This window comes from Erithacus rubecula (genome assembly GCF_903797595.1).
Source record: "Erithacus rubecula genome assembly, chromosome: 4".
Lineage (NCBI taxonomy): Eukaryota > Metazoa > Chordata > Aves > Passeriformes > Muscicapidae > Erithacus > Erithacus rubecula.
The window spans coordinates 65,878,563-65,899,131 of record NC_136686.1 but is presented as its reverse complement, the minus strand read 5'-3'; the positions used below and the strand labels follow the sequence as shown (position 1 = coordinate 65,899,131).

The 20,569-nt window shown below is 42.8% G+C and overlaps 1 long non-coding RNA gene across 7 annotated transcripts in view; it reads left to right on the top strand.

The window, feature by feature from the left end:
• Positions 1–17,853, top strand: part of LOC306801209 — a 76,455-nt gene extending 58,602 nt beyond the window's left edge. For 6 of the 7 annotated variants that reach the window (XR_013774013.1, XR_013774014.1, XR_013774015.1 and 3 more), the window contains 4 exons: positions 14,062–14,152; positions 14,808–15,008; positions 16,497–16,561; positions 17,253–17,853. This is a non-coding gene — a long non-coding RNA (uncharacterized lncRNA). The remainder of the gene's footprint in view (positions 1–14,061; positions 14,153–14,807; positions 15,009–16,496; positions 16,562–17,252) is intronic. The other variant, XR_013774018.1, reaches the window with a different exon arrangement.
• The last annotated feature ends 2,716 nt before the right edge of the window (positions 17,854–20,569 follow it).

The window sequence follows — 20,569 nt, the reverse complement described above, 5'->3', positions numbered from 1 at the left end:
TCCATTTCTTTATTTCATAATATTTCATATTATTTCAAGCCTACGTTCTCATCTTTCAGTAATTCTCTCTGGTGTTAACAGCCTGTAAATATGAGTGGAATAGTATTATGTGCTCTTGAATATTAAATGTATCACTTATCTTAAGTGCTGCATGTTCAGTTTTTCAGGATTTGGGAAAATTTTGATTGAAGATAGGTTTTAAATTGAACTGCTAATACTATAATTTCTCAGATGCATATTTTATTGTAGTGTAAGGGTGGTCTGTTCTGGTTTCATTGGAGAAATTGTTGAAAATTACCTGAAAAGGCCAATTTGAATTGGAAATGAAAATGTTTTTGTATGGAGGAGATAAAATTTAAGTGATTTTTAACTCCATTGAGGCATTTAAACTGTGTGGAAGCTATGTGTGCAGGCAAGTCTGCAGAGGGCATTGCAGGGAAACCAAAAAAACTGCTTTTCTATTAGTGACAGAATTAGTGGAAGCTGCAGTCTAGTTACTGGAGTCTTCCCCAACCCCCATCCCAGCTTTCCATTCAAGTTCTTCATAACTATTGTTCTTTTTATAGTTTTACTTGTTTCTGTGGGATTTGGGGTTTGCCTGTTTGTTGTTTCTTCCTCAGAGTAGTGAACCAGAAGCTTTGGGTGCCCAGGAGGGGTTGTCTCACAAGTTTTCCTTTGTCTTGACCACTAAGAGTTGGATCACTATCCCCCTCCTTAAGAAAAAAAAAAAAAAAAAAAAAGCATTCAGTGGCTATAAAAAGGACAAATGGAGGATTTTTTTGCACAGAAGGACAGGATGGTTAGTGTGAGCTGACACACAGCTCTGGCTTGAGCCAGTCCCTTCAGAGCTGCCCTCTGGTCAGGATCCAGCACCTTTACCCCAGTCCTCGGCACATGCCTGAAGCCTTACCTCTGTTTTTCTTTCCAGAGTATCCCAGAGGTTGAGAGGGTTGGGTTGGAAGCTTCCAGAAGGGAGTTTTGGCAGGTTTTGGGGGTGTGTTGGGTGCCTGCTGGAGGCACAGCACTCCATGTATATGTGACAAAGGCACAGCCAGCACTGCCCATCCTTATTCCATCCATCTTCACACTGTCCAGAGAAAGCATTTGGCTCATCCAGAAGGGTTGGCAGGAAAGATGAGCAGTGATGGGGCTGGAGATTGATTTTGTGGAGCCTCATGGGCATGGGGAGCAGTAAGTGCCTTTCCCCCAAACTCTGGGAAGAAGCTGATGCAGGACATGGGGATGTTGATGAGAGGCACAGACAGGAGGGTCTTGGGAAGCAAAGTTCCTCTCCCTGAGTGTTTGGGAGGTGTTTGGGGCTCAGTTTGTGTAACTGAACAGGGAGATGAATGAGGAGTGTGGAAATGGGTGGGTTAGGAGTGAGTAAGGGAAAGTGTGAGTGGGAGGGTAACGAGACTGGCAAGTGAGAGGAGCTGGGTGAGTGCATGGGGAGGGAGGTAGCAAAAAGTTGAAGTAATGTTATGGGCTGGCTCTGTGAGGATTCCTGAAAGACTGGGAGCAACCACAGGCAGAGGGGATGGAGAGCTGCCACAGGGGGTGTGCAGGGCAGCTGGTTTGGATGGCACAGAATTTTCTCTGCCTGAACTTCCCTGTGTCTGGGCATGAAACAAACAGTAATCCTCACCCTGGTCAGCTGGTCACATGCTGCTGCTGTTCCTGCAGAAAGATGGCAGACCATAATTAGGCATTTGCAAGTCTTTTTGGTTCTAACAAAGTCACAGACAGAAATTTTTAGTGTTTATGGTTTATTGCAGCTTGTAGTGAGCATTTCCAGGAGCTGAAGTGACCCAAGAACTGCAGGGGGAAGGAGTTGCCTGACTAATAAATGGTGTGAAGGTGAAGAATGTGCTGGAATTACAAATCTGTGATGCCTCAGCATAAAGACAGCTCCCAAACTTGAAATTAATTCTAATGAAGGAGATGGGAAAGTAAAGTAACTTTAAATCATTACCAGAGCCTGCGTGACAAGGTTTTTATTAGGATATTTAACTATAAGTGCTGTAAGGTTGGATGTAGCTCACTGTGAGTAATCTGTACCTGTTTTTATTAATGACCATGGCATGGTTACATCCCCAGCTGTGACCTCTCTGTAGACAGGTGCAGCCAGCCTGTTGTCCAAGGTAAGGTCACTGCTGCCCTGTTAAGTCTTACTAGGTTGTACACAGTACATTCTCAATAGTTACTGTAATAGAGCAAGTCCTTTTGGAGCCCAAATGGAGGTGAGTGACTGCAGGAAGTGGCAGGTATTGTCTTAGCTGCCAAAAAGGTATTTACTAAGGAATACGTTCATACGCAGTGTTCTGAAAACACCAGTCCCTGCAGGTTTTCATCAGTAGCCAGATAAGATGCCTCACCTCACCACCCTCAAAATAAAGAATTTCTCCCTAATTCTAACTCTAATCCTGCCCTCTGGCAGTGTGAAGTCATTCCCTCTTATCCTGTCACTCCAGGTTCTTGTCCCATGTCCCTCTCCAGCTCCCTTGAAGCCCCTTTAGGCACTGGAAGGAGCTCTGAGGTCTCCCTGAACCTTCTCCAGGCTGATCAACCCCAACTCTCTGACCTTTCCTTCTGGCAGATGTGCTCCAGACTTTGGACCATTTCTGTGAAATCTTCCTCATCTTGAACATGGTCACCTGTTGCAGAGTAAATTTCCTATAAAGCTTGGAACTGCAGCCAAGACAGCTTGTACAGTAGTCAGTGTTTACTCATTTTTTAAATCCTAGACAAATCCAGAAACAATTTGCTGTACTTAAGCAGATGTTTCTTACCATTAAAACAGCCCAAATCTCTTGCTGCTGTTCAAATGCTGTAGTAACTGTGCAGAATAAAATCCAGTGGAACGTGGGGGTGTGTTTAATACAAGCCTGTTGGGTTGTAGAGGTGTCAAACCCTCAAATTTGCATTCCTTACATAAGCAGAGATCCTGCTGGTGTTTACACGTGCTCTGGGAACTGCAGGAACTGAACTGCTTTGTCAAATAACTCTGCTCCCAATTGCCACCTGTGGGTCTGCAGGGACACTGTTAAAATATTTACAGTGGCAGGACTAACTAGAAGTTTGTTTATTGTTCTTCTTGATATTCAAACTTATCACAACAATCATAGGAGCAGCGTGAGACTGCTGTGGAAGTGTGGACAGATTCTGAGTGCACGCAGGAATGAGAACCTTGAAGTTTCCCTTCTGGCTAATTAATAGTTTGTTTTTGTTAGTGACAGGGTTGTGCAGCATTTGCAGTAAGCCTGCTTTGTCTCTGGTCATTTTTTTCCATATGGGTGTGTTCTTCCTTTTCATTATGTTGTTTTTCTTTCCTTTTTTTTTTTTTTTTTTTTTTTTTTCTTCCCTAACACAGCCACTCCTTTTATTTTAAGAATAAACGAGCTGCTTGGTGAGCAGAAAAAAAGAAACTTTCATAAACACTGCACTTCTGATCCATGTAATCCTTTATTACCTGTAGGGGCAGGTGCAGGAAACTGCTGCAGGAGTGGAGGTTACTGACTTTTCCAAGGCTTGGGTTACATAAGGGGTCAGGGTGTTGTAGCTGCTATAGTGAAAGTTGTGAACATGATCAAAGGTGCATTGATGAGAAATTAAACCTTTTGGCTTGGTTTGTTTCACTTCATTGTGCCCCAGAGAGTTCTGAGCCTTTCAGCTCATACATCAGGCACCACAGTGACGTGAAGTTACAGGATCACAGAATGGTTTGGGCTGGAAGGAATCTCAAAAATTGTCTTGTTACAACCCCCTGCCATGGGCAAGGACACCTTCCACTATCCCAGGTTGCTCCAAGCCCCATCCAACCTGGCCTTGAACACCTCAGGGATGGAGCATCTTCTCTGGGCAGCCTCTTCCAGAGCCTCATTCCCCTTCTAGTGAAGAATTTCTCCCTATACCAAACCTAACCCTGCCCTCTGCCAGTGGGAAGCCATTCCCTGTGTCCTGTCACTCCATGTCCTTGTCCAAATTCCCTCCCCAGCTCTCTCAGAGCTCCTTTAGGGGGGAGAAGGCTGTTTCAAAGTCTCCCTGAAGTCCCTACATACTATGATAAATTTGTTTCCTGCTGTAGTAAAGTGGATTTTATTACTAGAGGTTCTGTCTTCTAATGCTTTCATTACCCAGAGCTTTTCTGTTTTGCTGCTCAAGAGAAAGTGAAGGGGGAAACACTCACTTGATCTCAGCAAACCAAAAAGCAGCAGTTCATGGCTGTAGTGGCTGCTTAATGCTGAGATAGTGTCTGTAGGAAAGCAACCCGACAGCTTCAAGAAATAAGATTTTTTTAAAAAAATTGGGGTTGTTTTTGTTTTTTTTTAAACATGTTGAAACCATTTAAATTGCTGGAAAGGGGTAGGGCAAGGAGGGTGGTAAAAAATACGTCACCCATCCCTTGTGATTTTGTGGTTTTGTCTGAATTTTTTTTTTTTTTATTCCCTACGATCAGTGATGCATTTTAGCTGTGATAGCTGCCCCAAGAACGTGACTGCATGCAAGATGTCTCATTTGCCTAATATTAAAAATATGTGTGTGTAATAACATTTTTTTTCTAATTCTTCCCATCTGGAAGATACGTCACACACCTTTGCATTAAAATTCATAGCATCCTTTTTACACATTACAGTGCTTTGTGATTGAGACTGTGCATGGACTTGTTAATTTGCAGTTCTGAGCTGAAAAATAGTTCAAAGCAGCTTGTTATTTATTGCCAGAAATAAGTTTAGGTCTGTCTTAGTCTGGTAGAACCGATACATTTGTGAGAGGCAGTTTATCTGCTTAAAATGTTATGGTTCATTTACCAGAAGAAATGGTGAGCAGCTAATACAAAGTGAGGGGTTTGAACACCTTCCTCCTTCAATCCTTCAGGAAATGCCTGGAAGCTATAAGGTTTTGGTCTGAAATTTGTGTAGATCAAATCCTAGTGTTATCATAGCATGTGAATGCCTGTCAAAAATTTGCCTCAAAATGGTACAGCTGCTAAAAGATAATGGTCGTGCCATGTGGATTAGCAATTCTTTCTTGAGTAAATTTAATAAAATTGTGTCGGAGAAAAGGTGCTGTTGGGATTACAGTAGGTAGAAAAGGAGCTTCTGAGCTGCTTATGTACTTGAGATACGTTTAGTGATAGGGACTGGCTAATATATTTCCATTTAAAGTGTATCACCATCCTTTGAAAAGTATGATTTTCAATGTGCCAGGCAGCAGGAAGCACCTGCGTGTTAATTCCAGCTTGTGGTGACATCTTCTGGATGCTGAGCATTGGGAAAATCCCACCTGTTATTTGAGTAGCTGATGGAAAGTTGAATTTTCCTGTGGCATTATCCACAGTCAGTGTTGTAATAAGACAAACCAGTCCAAATCTGCTGTCTCACAAGCTTGTTGTCTCAACTGTTACAAAATCTTCGCTTTTCAAAAGGCTTTAAAAACATAACGATGCAAATTCAACCTGCATTTATACCAGCGTGTTTGGAAGAAGCCCATCAAATGATTTCCACGCTGTTTTCAGTCTCTCCACTTTATTATTCTGAGAAAATTCGATGCATCTGCAGCGTGCACTCTCTGGATTTCTGATATGCAGATGCGCAGCCTCTCCTATCTGCTGGAATCAGTGTAGCAACCGCTCTTACAAAGGCCGGGACAATGTACAGCCTCCTATCTGAGAACCAGATCAGACTGAAATTGGGACCGGCTCCAAAAGGCAAAAATACTGCAATCAATCTAGTGGCTGTGTCAGCACTGAGCTGCGTTCCTGCTGCGCGCCCTGCGGGGAAGGGAAATGCCGGCGGGCGTCCAGGAGCGGATCCCTGAGTCACGGAGCAGCGGGGGACGCCTGGCGGTAACGGGAGGTGCTTCAAGGTTCCCGTTTTTTGCAGGCGCTGTGTGGGTGGGAGAGGTGGCAGGCGATGCTCTGAGCCCGGGTGGCACTCAGGAAATCACTGTGTGACAATAGGGATGTCGTGTGGCTTCCCTGTTTGCGCTCAGTGTTTGAAGTGACGGTGACCGGATCGTGTCCTTGCTCTGCGGCCTCTCCAGTCACGACCCTCGGTACCAGGGGGGGTTTGTGGAGTCAGGCCCTTGTAAAGCCACACTTGAAGTGCTGCTGTGGTCAGACTGGGATGATCCCTTGCCTAGGGCTGTGCATTTCCTTCCCTTTCCCTGGTTCTGCTGTTCTGGGCTGGGGCTGGCACCGCTCCTCACCCGGCGGGCATGGCTCCGGGGGCAGGTGGGCTCACCCTCCACTCTGCCTGCTGCCCCTTCACCCTCTCATTCCTCAGTGCCTGGGCTTAACCTTCTCTCCTAAAATTGGCTCAGCCTTGGCACAATCATCCACCCGTGCTCCTGGGAGAGGGGGACCCGTGTGCCCGATGCCGCTTGGGAGCGCAGCATGTTCTGCACAGTGCTGGGGTCATTTTGGGGTTGTGACACCAAATCTTTCAAAAGTAATCACACCTCTAGAAGTGATTTAAGTTCTCACGTTTCTGGGTGAGAGCCATTTGCTTTAATCTGCATCCTAAAGCCCTGCTGGTAAATCTGATCTGGCAGTTTGCGTGTGGGGAGAAACACCAATAGCAAAATGCCTTCCCTGATCCAGAGCAGCGGGACCTTCAATGCCCACAGTGAAAATAAAAACATTTCCAAGGGTTTATAAAGTTGTTACTGCACTATAGATGTGCAGCAGAATCCATGGATGGGGTTTGGCTCTCATATAATTATATTTTTCAATAGTAAACTGGGATGCAAAGGAACTTACTGCAGCTGGAACTCTGTGCTGAAGAAAATCATTGGATCCAACGCCAGGAACTTTTCATGACTGTGATTACAGCTTGTTGATTTCACTTCCCATATAACTTAGAGCGTCACAAGCGCTTTTATTTATCCATTAAGCTTCTTTTTTTGTGAATTAAAAGTTTTGGTTATGTTTTCCCATGGCTACCTAGTAAGTATTGAGTTTCTTTTAGGGAAATGGGGACAAAACGTATTTTGAGCCAAAATACTATGGCACCTAAGAAAATAGGGTTTCTGTTCTTAATTGCCGGTTTCTTTCTGTCTTTTATCGTGTCTTGGTTTAAAAAAAAAAAACAAGCTCATTGTGATGCTTTTGATTAGGCTTCAGCAGAGATAATAAAAGTGTAGTGTCCCTTTGTGAAAGGAGTTTTTAATTATTGTTGATTGTACTTGCCAGCTTCATTTCTGAAGGGAAACGGAGGTGACCTCATCCTGAAAGTTGTCAGTCTCATGCTGGTGTCATTCACTGCCTGGAAAAGAGGTTGGGGTTTTGTTCCTTGTTGCTTCTTTTAATGAGGAGCTATCCACAGGCCTGATGGGCTCTGTGGCTTTGGGAATGCTGTCCAAATTCTGCTTCAGTAGCAGGCTTGTTCCTGACACGTTAAACTGAGTTTTATCCTAAAGATACAACTGAGAGTCTGAGACTCAGCAGTCTCAGAGCTGTGCTGTGCCCATTCCAGTAACATCTCTGGAGCAGCCCGTACAAAAGACTTCAAGGAGAGGTGATGGAGTCCTTGTGGAGGACTATTATTAAAGATTCAAAAGGTTATTTCTGTTCTTTCATACTAATCTAAAAATCTTGGGTGTTTCCATTATCTATACAAAGGTTTAACTTCTTAACCCTTCTTCAGTCTTGGCTTTGGCATATTCTTATGAAGTCCCCACTTCACCTGTGCTTTGCATTTAAACTGATGGTGAGAGAGATTTCCTCACCCTTTGGAGTTTAAAATGTGCAGGGCAGTGGTGGCTGTGTGTCTGGGGAGGTTCCAGGGTATCAGGACAAGTCAGCATTATGCTGTGGCCATGATGTAAATGCCAAAATATTTACAATCATTTTAGTTCATTGAGCATCTCCGTATGTCGGTAGAAGGATGAAGAGGATTTATGTTTTTGTCTCCCTTGGCTGTTCTGTATTTCTTAAGCTGTTTCCTCGTTTCATCTTAAATGAACCTTCTCTAAAATACCCTGAACTTTTCAATTCCATTTCAGTTCACCCAGTGCCATCTGCCAGGGTGTCTGGGATGTATTTCAGTCCTGACGAAATCCCCCTTCCTCAGCGGTACCTCCACGCTGTCCTAGGGATGATGTGACAAGCAAAGCTGGCAAGTCGTTCCCACCTTTGTTGCCAATTATAAAGCAGTGTAAAGAGGCAAATTCTTGACAGCCCGTGTCCTTAGAGGTGTTTGAATACCTAACTCGTAGTGAAATCATCAGCAGGGAGGTTCTTGAGCATCCCTGAAGCTCTGGGCTGGGATCTTTGCTCACCTTTTTCCCTGACATTCATCACTTCTTTGCCTGACTCAGATGTGTATTTAAAGCTGCTGATTATTCAGCAGCATCAAAACATTTGTAGATGCAAGGAACACAGTTCCCTGTAAAAGAGGGAATAAGCTTTCAGCTGGTTTTTGTTCTAATCCTGGAAAAATCTGCAAGGTCAGTGAGCCTGGCATGTGTGGTGGGTCTCCTCATGCTGCCAAATGTGTTAGGGACTGTGGTCTGGAGCTCCCACTTTATCTCATTCCTTCACTTTCTGCTGTTCATTAAAAGATTTAAAAAGAATTAAAATCTCAGTGGTGTGAGATGTTCAGGCTTTTTGAAATGGTTTTCATTCTGCGGCTCCCAGATTTTGTTCAGGGGAAAGGAGCTGAAGTTTTTCTGAAGCAAAGCACATTTTTCAATAAAAATACTGAATTCAGGTCAACTCAGACTGAGTCTACTCAGTCCTTCCTTTGCTATCTTAAGATGAAGATTGCAAGGGCACCTTAAAGGATTGTTCTGAAAAGTTAGGAGTTCTGCAAGCTTGCCAAAATACATACTAAATGCAAATATTTTTAAGCCTTTTCACCTCCCAGAGTTGTTTTGGTGTCTTGTTCTGGTATCTTGTTCTTCATCCTGAACAGAAACACAGGAGACTGAGATCTTGTGTCATTCTTACAAACCAATGCAGAAATTGTGGCCTTTCAAAATATTCCTTGAATCACTGCTCTGTATAGCTGGGACTCTCAGGTTTCAAAATGGAATAAAGAACTGTTCCCAGCAAGAATAAACACAACACATCTCCTCTCCCTTTTTTCATGGTGTTTTTTGAAGTACATGTTTCACATAGGCACAACTAGCTCTTAGTTTAAAAAAACCCAAAATTACTTGAAACTACTCAGGGGCACAAATAAATGATGGCAAGAATACCAGAGGATTGAGCAACAGGCAAAGGACATGTTGTTTCCTTTAAGAATTCTGACTAGAAATGACGTCACTTAGATAGTTTGGATGTTTGTGAGCACTACAGGACTTGGAAAGGGAAAGCAAATCGGAAAAACACTGGGAAGCTGAACAATTTGTTTTGTTTTATGACTCCCTGGTCGTTTAATGAGGGAGCTATTACTCATGCACTGTCACTGCACATCTAGAAAATTCCTCTGGGTTTAAAAACTGGCAGGGAAAAGTAGTTTCCTAAAAAACACTGAATTAATGAGATAAAAGCCATTGCTCAGGAGTCCCTAACAGGAAAGGTTGGAGGCAGGGCTCACAGTGTTTGGAAATCTCCCCAGGGGATTTCAGAGAGCAGATAGAGCTGGCAGGGATTCAGGGAAGTGATGCAGCAGATATGCTCAGCATCCCTCTTTTAGCATACAGGAATATGGATTTGGGCAGAAAAAAAACCACAGGTTTGCTTGGGGCATGGTTGCCAATCCCCTCCATTCCTTTGCATCTGAAAATATCTGAGACTGGGGTGTTTAAAGGAAGGGGTTTGTACCCATGGGCAATGATACAAAGCAGTGTATTAGCAATATTGACACATGAAGTGAGGGCTGTTGTATTTAAAGAGAGGGAAAAGAAGTATTTATGGTGTGGGCTTGATTATACAGCTTTAAATGAATTTTCATGCTTTCATAATTTGTATTCCTATGGTCTATCAGATTTCTGACTTCTTGCTTTGAGTCATTGTTTTATAGATCTGTATGGTATAGTGCAGTGCAGTTTGCATTTTTACTTCAGTTATTTCAGCTGGTTTAGCCTATCTTGTCACATCCACACAGGACACACATTATCCTCACCTTAACTGGAAACCTAATTCAACTTTCATGGCCCTGAGGGCAGGATGAGAGTTGTTCAGTGAGGTTTTGTAGACAGCACAGTGAGCAGAGTGCTGCTGCAGTCTGGAAATGCAAGAGAATATTGCTCACCAACCCCCTGATACAATTATTCCCTTGTAGAAGTTACTGTAACTCCTTTTGCCAAAATGTGCTGATAAAGCAGAGGCTCTAAGGAGGAATATCCATAAGGAGTCTGGAAAGTGTGATGTAAGGATTAGTAATAGAATTAGCAAACTGTTGTAGCAGTTCTGCTTCAGTTTGTCTTAAATTACAACACCTCAAACATAATCATCATTCCTTATCTCCCTGCAGTGCTGTGCTTAGTCTGAATCAGTTTTTGTTTTCTCTGTTACTGTGTTTTAAAAATTCTTTTAATTATTTGTTTTTGTCAAGAATATCTCCAGTTTTCCATGCAAATAGAGAAGTAGTTCAGGAAAGGTTGTGTATTTTAAGCTTCAGATCAAAATGATGCTTAGCTGTGTCCCCCTATACATGCAACATACACCCCCTTTGGAAATATCCAGCACTGAGCTTTTAAAGCTTATAGATGCCCAGTTTATTCTGTCCATGCTGGATTTTTGCCCTTGGGTGTGGAACTCAGCTGCCTGGGCCAGAATTAGGAAATGCTTCCTACATGGGATTCCAAAAAGTCCTGAATCACGGGGCAGAGCCCCATTTTCAATAAAATTGGACAGAATGAGACTGAAAAGGCTGGGGGGACCCCTTGAGATGTTGAGAAGGTGTCAGGGCTATGGGTGTCATGTAATTTTGGAATCAGAATAAGCACTGTACAGAGAGACACTGCAGAGGGACTTTATGACATATTAGGCAGGGATTTGGGCATCAGCTGCCCTGAGGTTGTGTGTGCTGGACTGGCACAGAGAGGGTCTCTCCTGCTTTTCAGGTGGTGCTTCAGTGCCCAGTGGAAGGTGGTGACCACCAGGGCCTCTGTGCAGCCTTGTTCTGGAAGGGCTCTGGTGTTGGCATGGATTTTGGTGGATTTCAGGCTTTTCCAGGGCACTTAGTGATATTTAGGCTGCTTTTTGGTTGTAGAAAAGTCTAAGTGAGGAGTGGGTTCTCTCACACCAGCTGGGTCACCTTTGACTGTGGTACAGCACATGCTGATACCCCAGCAGCTGCTGAATAGAAAGTTTTATCACTCCAGAGCCCAGGCAGCTAAATCTACCAAAAACCAGGCAGAACTGAGACAGGACACGTCTGCTGGCTGCAGGGACACTTTGCACAGCCACATCTCCCTGCCTGGTCCTGCATCACCCACGGAGCAGGACTGGTCCCAGAGCTCCAGCCCTGTGTGTGTTGCACCAACACAAGAACAGATTTATGGCTTGTTACTGATGGAAACCTCACTTAAGTTTTCCTGTTGATGAGGCTGTAATTGCAGTCCATTACTGTGGTGATGTTTCAGCTGGACTCTCTCCTTGGCTGAGGGTGCATCCAGTGCTGTTTTCCCTCTGTGCTGGAAGGGGCTGCTCCCACCTTGGCTCTGCTGCAGGTGCTGCCTGACACCTGCATCCCAACACCCATCCAGAGCTCTCCTCCCAGCTCCTGCCTTACACATGTTCAAGAGACCATCAGGTTTTATATTTAAAGACTTACCTCTTCTGTTTTTTTCTAAATCTTTACTCTGTTGTGTGCAGCTGGCATTACACAGCACATACTTTATTATCCCAGTCATCACTTCAGCCATTTAATCCTTTTAACCTTCACAGTGGCTACAGTAGGAGTTATGGGGAGTGAATTTCCTCTTGAGTGAATTTCTTTGGCCACTGTTAAAACCACAAAGAAATTCAGAGTAGTTCCATGAAAAAAAAAGAGGTCTCTTGATGAAACTGTTTGCAGAGGACTGGAAGGGGTGAGAGGTGTGAGAAGTCAGTCCAGCTGCAGGGAAATGGCTGTGGGGACACCACCATGGGCTGGCAGCTGCCACATTCCTGCACCCAACGTCCCAGACCTGTTCCAACCACAAAAAAAGTTAATTCAGAACAGTCAGCCCTGCTGGGCAGGGAAAGGACCTTGCTGCCAGATGCTATTTGTGTTGTATATTATCTCCATAGGTTCTGCATCTGTCTTTGCTGCAGTTTTATTTTCTGCCTTCAAAATTCCCTTTTTCTCATTGTGTCTAGTAAATTAAATTGAATTTGCAAAATAGTACAAAGTGACATTAGGATGTGCCTGTTAACAGAAGAGAATAAATTAATTACATGCTGTGAACTAACTGAACTCATTTAGTAATTGATGAATTAACTTAATATGTCTGTTACAAACAGGAGAACTTGAATGCTGGCAGAATAAACAGTGAAATCTCTCATTGACTGAATCACTAGGGGCTTTTTTAAGGTTTATTTTTACTTAGTTTAGTAATGGCCACATTTTTAGAATTAGGAAGTCATACTAGTCATTTGCAATTTAGGGTTCACCTCTGTGATTCCATCCTACACCACTTCCAGACTGACATCTGCCTCTTGAATTCATTGGAAACTTTGATGTTTCTAGTTGCTTTTTCTTAACCCAATATTAACACTAGTTCTGCATCCTTCCTTTTTTACACTGGTCAAACTTTCAGCAGCATCAATAATTTTTCCATTTGACATCCCATCCTGACTGGATGACCCTGATTTCTGGGGGTTTTGTGGTACTTCTTAATCATATTTTTAATGTGCACAGTGATGTTATGCTCCCTGTGTGCACATTCTGCATTTTCTCTCTTCCCAGATTTCCACTGCAGAAATGAATTTGATTATTCTCTCTCTCTCTGTAGTCAAGTTCCAGACCTGCACCTGTGAGCATCATTTTGTTTTCCTTCCAGGATGTTTGTGTGACTTGTGCACGTGGATTGATAACAATCTGCTGCAGCTCAGTTCTGTGTCAACAGAAAGGAGCTCTCTCCTGTGCCAACCCTCTGTAAATGCCACAAAAACACCTTTGTATTTAAACCTCTATTTTAAAACTTTTATCTTCCTATGATGCCTGCAGTAGAAAGGCTGTTAATCTGCCTTTATATCAGGTTTTATTGTCTTATTATTCCTTATACTTTCTCCTTTCTTTATGTCTCTCTTTCTTGCCTCAGGCAGTAAACTGGAAACCAAGCTCATTTTATTCTGTTTTATATGAAGCTTCTAGATGAGTGTTTTGATCCATGGCAGGAACTCTCTCCTGCTACACTAGTTTCCTTCCTTGGAAACCACTGGGAAGGTAAATACCTACTGCACAAACTGAGTTTCTCAGGTCACAAAGAAAATCAGAACTTCATCCATCCTTTAGTGCTCCAATTTTGAGATGCTGACCTTGTTTGTAGCTTCAAAAGATGATTCCATTTGTGGGGAGGAGACTGAAAATAATCACAAGTAATTTGGATATGTGTACATTATATGTTCTGATGAGCAGGGATATATTTTTCTAGCGCAACTAAAGTTGCTTAATGGATGTTGTAGATGAAAGCAAAAACAAATTTATTTTCAGGATCCACCAGCCCCTTTTCCCATCCCTTGCCTGGCTGTGTTCAGTACATGGAGCTTTGTGTTGTCTGATAAGCTCTGTAATTTCCATGGCCTCAGTGTTCATTATTGAGGCACAATGTCTGCTTTTATCCTCATGATGTGACTGTCCTGTCACAGAAGTCACATGCACAAACTGAGCAGTAAAAGGGGTTCAGGAGTAAGGATCAGTAAATATTCTAAACTGTGCATGGTTGTGCAGATTTATTTGATTCCAGCACTGCCAGATGCTCACCAATTTATCCAGATGATCCTTGCTCAGTGAAGATCCCTCTCATCTCCTGGATCTTCCAGTCCCTAGCATGGCTAACAGAGAATTGATCAATCCCTAAAATCTTTATTTTTACCATAACTGTGTGACTTCTCTGCATTTCATGAGGGGAAGCTGAAGTGGAAATGCAAACACACATGTAAACAAACAATTCTGTAAATTCCAGGTGCTGCTCTCAAGAGGGCATCTTGCATATGCCAGAGGAAGAACATCTTGTTTGAGGGAAAACCTGCTTACAAATCTGTGCAAATTGAAAGGTAAATAATTTCTGTTTCCAGTACATTGATGGAGTAAGATCTCTGCACTGGTTATTTTTCCTGCTATGAAGTATGTAGTATATAAATTTATCTGGCATATGTATTTGTCACTGTGCAGCAGCAGAATGTAGGAAGTGAATAGATTTAAAAAAATACTGATTTCTGCTTCATGGAATCACAGATTGGTTTGGTTTGGAGGGAACCTTCAAGACCATCCAGTTCCAACCCTCTGCCATGGGCAGGGACACCTCTCACTGTCCCAGGTTGCTCAGTGCCCCATCCAGCTACTTCAACATAACAAGGAAGGGTTCTGAAGTGCTTTATTTCACTCTGAAAATATTCCTGGCTTGGGTTTCAGGGTTTTTTTGCAGTGTCATACGTGATGGGAGGAGTACAGAATATTTGTCTTTGACTGAAATGTCCTCTGCAGTGTGTTCCTGAGGCGTGGGAATTAACCTGAGGTTAAAACTTGAAGTGGTCTGATTGAACTTCCTATCTTTCTTAATTGTTATCTTCTTTCTGTGTGATAATTTTAATTTCACTTCCTCTTGGGTAATGATGGAGCAGTCTGAGTTTGTGTTATATCAGACCAAAAAAAAAAAAATAAAAACACAGACTAATAAATATTTTTGTGCTGATTATTGTTATTTTTTAGAGATACACAAGAGCAGTTCCTTCCAGGTCACTTTGCATGCTCTGACAGCCCAAGTGCCACGATGATGTGTGGAGCAGCTCAAATTAATCCAGTGCTGGAGATAATCAGAGAGGCAGCAGTGTCAGTGAGTGCCTGGTTTTGAGAGCTCACTTTGTAGGGACACAAGTGGCTGTGGTCCAGCTCAGAGGGTACAAACAGCAGGTGTAGCTTTGGAGTGCTTCATGACAGGGACATTTCTGCTCAGGGGTGGGATTAGAGCTTCTTCTGAAACTTGCATAACAGCCACGGGGCCAGGGTGGTTGCTAAAAATGGTGCTCGTCACTCTTACGTCCCAAAAGCTCTAAGTCAGAAGGATTATTTTAAGCTGAGGAAATGTTTTTGTTTTTTATTCTTAATGGCCATTGTTTTTCTCCCAAACCCCGCTGAGATAATTTTAAATGTCTAAGGCAGCAGTGGCAATGAAAATAAGTGTTTTTACAATCTAAGACATGGACAATCAGCAGTGAGTTTTGTTGTGGGTTGCTGCTTCATTATCATACCCTCATTAACATACCTCAGCAATCAACAGGGAATTACGTTTTTTATTATGGCTGTCCTGTCCAATTTCTAAAATACAGCATCAGCTGCTTTTATCTGGCAAATGGTGATCCATTTGGGGAAAAAAAAACCCCACTTTCCCTGCTTCTGCTGCCCCAAAGGTTGGTGTTCTGCAGAAGGAGCAGTCAGCTGCTATGGTGATGGGCACAGGGTGGGAATGTGGACAGAAATAGAGGGAGGCTGAAGCCAGACTGTTCCTGCTTCCTTATGGTTTCACTAGCCCCCTCTGAATTGAATGGAGACTGATTCCAAGGATTTTGCAGGTTATTTGTGGTTTTCTGCTTCAGATTCTCACAATTAGCACAAAATGATGCTCAGGCAAAAAGGAGAGTGAGATTCCCAAATGGATAATGTTTGTCCAGGATGTATGTAATTCCCTGCAGAGCAGCTTGTGCCTGTTGTGCTGGGATTTGGATGCACAGAAATCTCCCTCCTCCCATCCAGACTGAAGTCAGTTTTTGGTAATGCATAATTCATATCCTGAAGCCTTTGTCACAAAAACATCTTACTGCCTTTCCCCCAGCTTGCTAAGCCTGCTTTTGTATTTTTAGGATTTCCTTCCCTGCTAATCCCCAAAATCAGCCTCATGAGGTTTCAAAACAGAGTTCAGAGTAAATCTGAGACAACTTTTACGTCAGGGATGTTGCTCTGTGCAGCAGGTGATTCTCTGGCACCTGCTATTTATGGATTCTGCCTCCACAAAGAATTGCTCCCCTGTGGCACCACTGCCACAGTCAGTGCACCAGTGGACTGCAGCTCCAGGGATTCTACCAGGAAGCTTGGGTGTATCTTTGGATACATCTCACAAGGAGTGCCTACACACACAATTTGTTATGAAACAAAGACAGCAGATTTTTTCTTTTTTGGTGAATTTTTGGTGAGCTCTAATCCAAAATTACTCTTCCCATAGGGAACATGATGCCTGTATTTAGTGATGGGTTAGTGGCACACCTCGAGTGCCTGTTCTGACTGTGAGTGAGCTCACACAAATACAGATTGTGAGGAGTCATAACATGGCTTTAAAAATCCGTGTAAAACCTGGAAGAGAAGAAAAATGATTCTCAAGTTGTGTTTTAATTCATCTCTTTGCAGAACAACACAGAGGGGAGTGATTCAAACAGCTCTGGGGTTTTCTTCCAGATTCTGAGGACAAACCTGTGAGTAATGAATTGTTACAGAAGTACACAAATAAAGCTGTACATGGTAGAAGCTGATTTTTCTCAGGTACAGCACATCTGTATCAGCTGTTGTAAATACCTTGGAGCCATCAGGCCTTTCCTGCTCTAAGCTTGGAGGAGCTTTGTGAGCACAAAGATAAATGCATGGTGTGCTTGCATAATGGGTAAATTGGATATTTCACTGGTGGGGAATAATTGCCTTCATTTGAAGGCTCTTTGCCTGTTCCAGAGTAATGTTCCCCAGATCTCCTGACTTCATAGCACTTCTCAGTGCAGCTGAACAAAGCACAGGAAGGAATGTGAAGTACTGTCATCAGTGTAGGAATCTTTGCAGTACAGCTTTGTCATTATTTTCCTCCCGAATGCTTTTTTTTTTTTTTTTTTTTTTTTTTTTTTTTTTTTTTTTTTGCTTACTGTTTATATCAAGCCATCACAGACCTTCTGATGATATTAAATTCCAGCTGTGGAAGTTTTGATTGTTTCTTGCACGTTGCTCATTTTAAGTTGACAGAAATGCTCAGTGAGATAAATTGAAATGGAAAAATTCAGGCAAACAGGCCTGTGGGGAAGGTTGAGCCTTGAGTAAAAATCCAGTAAAACTTGAGTAAGAGCCTGAGAGTTCATTGTATTGATTTTCTTGTGAAAGTTCAAGAACTGTGTTTCCTTGCAGGCTGAAACTCATCTCAACTCCTCATGACCAGCTGAGCAAGAGAGATGGGATTTGATGCTATCCAAGGTGTAATTCCACAGTTCATGTCTTTTGCTGGTGCCAGCTTAATCAGTTTCTGCCCACTTCCAGCCATCCATTTCCAGCTCAGCAGCAAAGCAGTGCCCTTCCCTGGCTGTGTGGAAAACCAGATGACTGAAAATAACTCAGTCAAGGAAAGAAAGGCTTCATTTTTTGTTCTTTGTGTTAGAATCATTTGAATGAATTTCATGGCCCACAGGCAGTTGTACTGGTGCTGCTGAAGGTGACAAGAAGTGCAGCATCAGAGGCAGCAGTGAGCACTGGAGGGTGTCCCAGTGCTGTGTGATCTTGCTGTCAACAAAAATCTGCTCTGGGACCATGTCCTGAATGAAGGGCTTTGACTAGCCACAGGATTATTTATTGAACTGCTGCTTTTCATTTATTTTATTAAGGAAGATTAACATCTTCTTGTTAGGGCAGGTTTATTTTTTTTTTTTTTTACTTGAAGAGATAAACCATCTCTGTGAGAAGTCAGTCAGCTTTGTGGACAGCCATGAATGTCAATAAAGTCTTGGCAAACACAGTAGGTATTTATTCAGCCTTGCAAATTAAAAACATTTTTCCTGCTTGTTTAGTGAAGGGAACAAAAAAAAAGACAAATTACAGAGCGGATGAGCTCTCTTGATAGTTGGAATTCATTAAGCTGGTGATGAAAACGCTGGGGGATTGATGGTGCAGAAAAAGAAAAGATGAAGCAGCTTTTCCCCAATAGCTGTGGTTTAAGTTCCAAGTTGGAAATGACCAAAAAAATAAAAAAATCCCTTAAAGAAATCTGTAACCGACTTCACGATCCCAGTTTCTATCTGGGTAGACAGTTCTTTCTCACTGCAGTTTGTATTAATTGGTTTTTCAGTTGACAGATAATTTCTCCTCCATCTCCATCATGCCATGGGGTGTCTGCAGCAACTCATAAATGAGATCCATGGCCAGACATTAAGTGGGAAGTCCACACAGTCCCTTCCCATGGTACAGGCAGAGCCTTTCTGCAGACTTGTCACTCTGTCATCTTCCCTCAGCTCCACATTTTATTATTATTAAAAAAAAAAAAAGGGATTTAAAAAGTTGCAGCAAGTTGAGCAGTTTGTCAGATGTGATGTTCTCACAGGCCATTGTCTGCAGATTCCAGGCTGGCTCTGCCTTTCAGATGGATCATAAAGCTGTCATGAGTGCAGCTCTAACAAAATCCATTTACAACTCCTGTTATGGCAAGGCATGGAAAGGAAAGCAGTAGGACTTAGTTTTTAATGAATTTCCTGTACAGAATCATTAGTCCACCGTGGAAGTCTTTCCAAGTCACACCCAGTGCATGTTCTCTGTGATTGTCCCTGATTAATGGGATAAAGTGCCCACAGTTGTCACTTGGAGTCACAGACAGTTCTCATCTCATTCCAGGAATTCTGCAGGAATTCATCATTGGAAGAGAGAGGGTTCCCTAGTAAGTGTTTAAATGCAGCTAAACTACCTGTAAATCACTAAAATGATCCAAGAGCAAAACAAAGCCTTCATAAACTTCATTCTTGCAGTGCTTTAATTGCAGACAAAACTTTACTCATTCAAGTGATCCCATCAATGTCAAATAAAAACATGAATTATGAAGCTTGTAAGATTAGAGCTTAAAGTCACTGACATGTCATTGCCATAATTTTCTCTGGAGGATTACAGAACACTTAATTTGTAACTGCAGAAACCTAAGTGCAATCAGATGCTCTTCCATTTACAGTTTTTATCTAAGTCATTGAATTCTGAGTTTGTTCTTTCCTGTTTCCCAAGTTCTTACTTGCAAATGTGAAGACATTAACTCCTCTGTTCTTCTTCTTCCCAGTTCACCAAGGAAATTGCCCTCAGCTCTTCTGATCATTAAATCTGGGAAGGATGGAGCAGTCCAAGATTTGAAAACGTTTAAAAACTCCCAGCACCTAATTAGAAGAAGGCATCTTGGAGCAGCACAATAGCTCTCTATCTGCAGTTCATTTGGTTTTCCAATTTAGAAATGACAGTTTACAGCTCTGGGGTGAGCGTGTTTCTCATTAGCCTGTTCTAGAAACACACAGAGTTACTACAAATTTTGAAAGATGCTTTCTTCAAAAGTGCAAATGATATTAAATGGCAGAATTTGCTCTCTGGATAGCCACCAACCTAAGTGGCAGAGGCAGAGCCATACAGCTGGACCTCAGCTTCAAATCCATGGATGCAACTGCATGGAGAAGATGCTGCAGCAGGAATTAGCTTTGTCCAGGGGAGAAAGTTGTGAAGTGCCCCTGCTGTCCTGGCTTCACAGATGGATATCAGGTTTCTTGGGCTTTTCTCATGAAGATTTTCTGGGAGAGGAGTGTGTTAGCTGTGCTGCTGACAGATATCCTTGTGAGAACTGTCCACACTGGCTTGATTTCCCTCTCCAGCAGTTGGCTTCCTAGTCTGAGCTGGTTGGGTTTGTTGTCCTTGCAGCAAATGAAGAGAGAGATGCTTGTCAGCAGGTGATGAAACTTGAGGAACAGGTGCAATTATTTTTTTACATGATTTTCTGCCCCCTGAAGAGTAGATGGAGAATATTTGCCTGTCTTCAGGACTCGACAGATGGGTTCATCTTGGATGGTGGTTTAGGGTCTGGAATGTCAGTTCTACAAGGACTGAAAAGGAGACTCAGGGAAGACCTTACTTACCTGAAGACCAACATTTTTACCTGAGAGAAGGGGGAATGTTGTGGAGAGATGGGAATCAGCCTCTTCTCCCAGGTAACAAGCGACAGGACAATGGCAAACAGCCTCAGTTTCACCAGTAGAGGTTCAGGTTGGATTTTAGGAAAAAAATTCCTCACTGAGGGAGTGGTTAAGCACTGAAACAGGCTGAGGGCAGTGGTGGAGTCACCATGCCTGGAAGTGTTCAAAAAACAAGAGGGCCTGGCACTTCATGATGTGGTTTAGTGAGAGTGGTGGTATTAAGTTGGACTCAATATTATCTTGGAGGTCTTCTCCAACCTCAGTGATTCTTTGATTATGATCAGCTAAAATCAGCTTTCAGCAGGGCTTCCAGGTATGGAGCACACCTGAATGTGACAAACTACAGGAGGGAAAAAACAAAGATTCTTCACTCTCCTTGAAAACACTGCAGCAAGGCAAAATTCTGGCCTTCTGCATGGCTGAAGGAAAAAGAGTTGGTTTTGCCTGCACTTTAAAGCAGCTTTATTGCAGCCATAGTGTTTTGTGGAAGATTCCCAGGCAGCTGCAGGCTCGGGGCAGAGC